This window comes from Pygoscelis adeliae, unplaced genomic scaffold (assembly GCF_000699105.1).
Source record: "Pygoscelis adeliae isolate BGI_AS28 unplaced genomic scaffold, ASM69910v1 Scaffold216, whole genome shotgun sequence".
NCBI lineage: Eukaryota > Metazoa > Chordata > Aves > Sphenisciformes > Spheniscidae > Pygoscelis > Pygoscelis adeliae.
The window spans coordinates 2,695,667-2,698,651 of NW_008825073.1; the positions used below are offsets into that span (position 1 = coordinate 2,695,667).

General features: G+C 38.9%; 1 protein-coding gene across 1 annotated transcript in view; it reads left to right on the forward strand.

Moving 5' to 3' along the window:
* CHM (choroideremia (Rab escort protein 1)) overlaps positions 1 to 2,985 on the forward strand; it is a 73,560-nt gene that overhangs the window by 644 nt on the left and 69,931 nt on the right. The window lies entirely within an intron of this gene.

Sequence of the window (2,985 nt, forward strand, 5' to 3'; positions counted from 1 at the left end):
TGGGGAGGGGGGGCCCTGGGGCTGCGACTGGCTGCCGAGGGTACCTGCGTGGGTAGCGCTGCGCCAGTGTCCCGGGGACTCGCAGGCCGCTCTAAGGGTTGCTACTAAGACTTAAGTGTCAAGATTTGCGTAGAAACAGAGGTGGCACGGAGGTACGTGTGGTGCGGGGCTTTAACTGGGAGGGGGATCTCCATGAACACCGTCCCTATGAGCAGGGAGGCGGTCAGGTACACCTCCTGCCCCTGCACACCTAAGATCAGGTGCTCCTTTGGTACTTCACAAAGCTTTGTCTGACTCTGCCACGTTTGGCAGCCCGTTTTCCTGAAATACCTTCCTGCTGGTCCAGTTTACTTTTATGCACTGAGAATAGTCCTGAAGAGCTAAACACCATCTTGTTGCAGTATGTACGGTATATGCTGATAACCTTTTTTTTTTAAATTGTATCCTATAATACAAGAACTTTTATCTCTTAAAAGTTTTTCTAATCTGTATGCCTGCTTACAAATAACCCAAAACTTTTTTTTTTTGGTCCTTCTCAATAAATTGTATTTCTCAGTATATGAACAAACGTAAGGCTGAATGATTGCACATATCAGAGACTTAACTGTGCACTTTCTATATCCTGTACAAGCTCATCCTGTTTCCTGTTCAGGTGAATAATGATGGAGGTCTTGAATGTCCCACTGAAACCTACCACAACACTGTAACTACAAGACAAATTCTAAAATATTCCTTCAGAAGTAAGATACTTGCTGCTTGTGTATTATAATATCTTTAATAGATTTCTGTTTTTCAGAACCCAGTGACAGTGGCCTGGCTCAGATTGGTCTTGATAAGCCCCCCACCTTAAATTCAGCATTGAGCTCTAGTCTTAAAATGTTTGAAATACATTTGTATTTCAAACAAACCTACTATTTGTAGGTCCCAAATTTACACTTAAATTTTGTTTGCATTTATGAAGAGCTGCCATGGTCAGCTCTGTTAATTGGAGCACAGAAGGGAAGACACTTCTAAATGTTACTGTTTTCCATGTGGAATCAGGAACTATGTGTTTGGAGTTCATTAATCTGTCAAATTGTGTCCTTCAGATTTAAGACTACTTTTCTAGCAATTTGGAATAGAATGAGTGAGTTCTTTAATGTAATTGCTGTTTTCAGTGCTTACCAGAAAAAAGGAATCCCCTCACAGTGTATGTATAATTGCTCAAAGGATTTCTGATTTAGTTCTGGAGTTTGTGAGAGATTATAAAAACATATTGTCCCCATTGTTGACCATAACTCTACTCAAAATGCAAAATTAAGGTTCTTGAGCAAATTAAGGATCCCTTCTGTTTTCTTAACCCAGTTGTATGGAGTGGAAGGCCTAGTAATGAATCTGACATTTTCATATGTGTTCAGAGTTGTGAATATTTTGAGTGTATGAGAAGAATGGTAAATAGTGAAAGGCTAAAGTACCAAACTAAAAGGGTGAAATATAAAAAATTGCATAACTTCTGTGATTTTTCAGGATAATTCATTCTTTACTGCCATGAGAAAAACAGTATTTATGTAGATGACGCAGTGATGTAGAAAAATAAAGGAAACTCAGAGGTTTATAAAATTAATGTTAGGCTGTTTAGCTATTCTAGCTACTAAGGAAACTAGAAAGTCAAAATAGTAATGGTAGGAGTAGCTATTCTAGCTACTAGGAAGCTAGTGAAGGCGTTACCTCTTTAAAAGAGCTGACTATAACTTACGTAAATAAGACTTCATCTTTTCATGATTCCAATGGAAGCATGAAAACCTACTGCCGAAATTTTTTTCTGGAGCTTTTGTAATTTTTGATGAAGGTAGAATGTAATCCAGCTTGCTCTGGCAACCCTTGTGCTGAGGGGTCTCACAGACACAGAGTGCAGGCCAAGGGTATGGCTCCGGCAGTGGCAGCCTACTCGTGTGTGCTGTCTTTCATGGCCCATGATACGTTGTGCTTGCTGGGTGTGTGTGTTAATACCATGCTGCTCACTGCAGCGGGGTGGTGGTTGGTGGTAGGATGTCACAGACAGAGGAGATTGTGGACGCCTAGGCATGCTATTAGAAGAATTCACCTGAAACTGGCAGTTCACCAGCAAAGGCACTTCTGGCTGAACTGTGTGTGCCAGTGAGAGTTGGTTATGCAACACTCATCAAATACGATCTTCCCTGCTTTGGAATGATCTTGTAATATTAGAGCTTTGTTGTTGGGGGAAGGAAATTCTTTGAGCTAAATTCTTCCTCTGAAATATCGCAGTATTTGGTGGTAGTGGTGTGAATTGGTATTAAAGGATGCTTTTTTGCCCACCTGTAGAGAGTACTGCTATAACTAATTTCAAGATTTTCAGAATTCTGCGTTTTAGGAATTATTTTGTCTTTTCTTTGCATTCCTTTTTACTAAGAACATACGTAAATGGTGACTAACACTGTTGACTGACTGTTTTTTTTTAATCTTTATTAAATTACTCAGTATGGAAGATTATTCAAAGTAAAACTTTCATCTGTTGTCTGTTCTGGGAAATGACTCCTGAGGGAATATCTTAGCCTTGTCTTTAACTCTCTGTTTTCTAATGCTATAACCAGTGCTGAGTGTACCTATGGACATTTAATTGTCATATTGTAATAACTAGAATGTTTGTGTTAATGATCTTTTTCACTGCATAGTAGTAATTGCATTCTTTTCTGCATGTGTGGCCTTTTTCTGCTTTTTTAATTTGTGCATCTGTTAATTTTAGTAATTAAATTGAGTGCTAACATTAGATTTGAGTTTGTTTTTATTTCAGGCTCATGGAACTGCTTCCCTGTAGTAAGCTCAATGAAAATGGAACCTCACGCAAAATTTTAGTCATCAGTGCTTAGGTTCAATTACTTCATCAATATTTCTGTGGGAAAAGTAAATTCGCTTATTGAAGAAACTACTTTTCTTTAACCCAGATGAAACATTTTCTTGTGCAGGCAAGATCAGAGCAAGATGGAT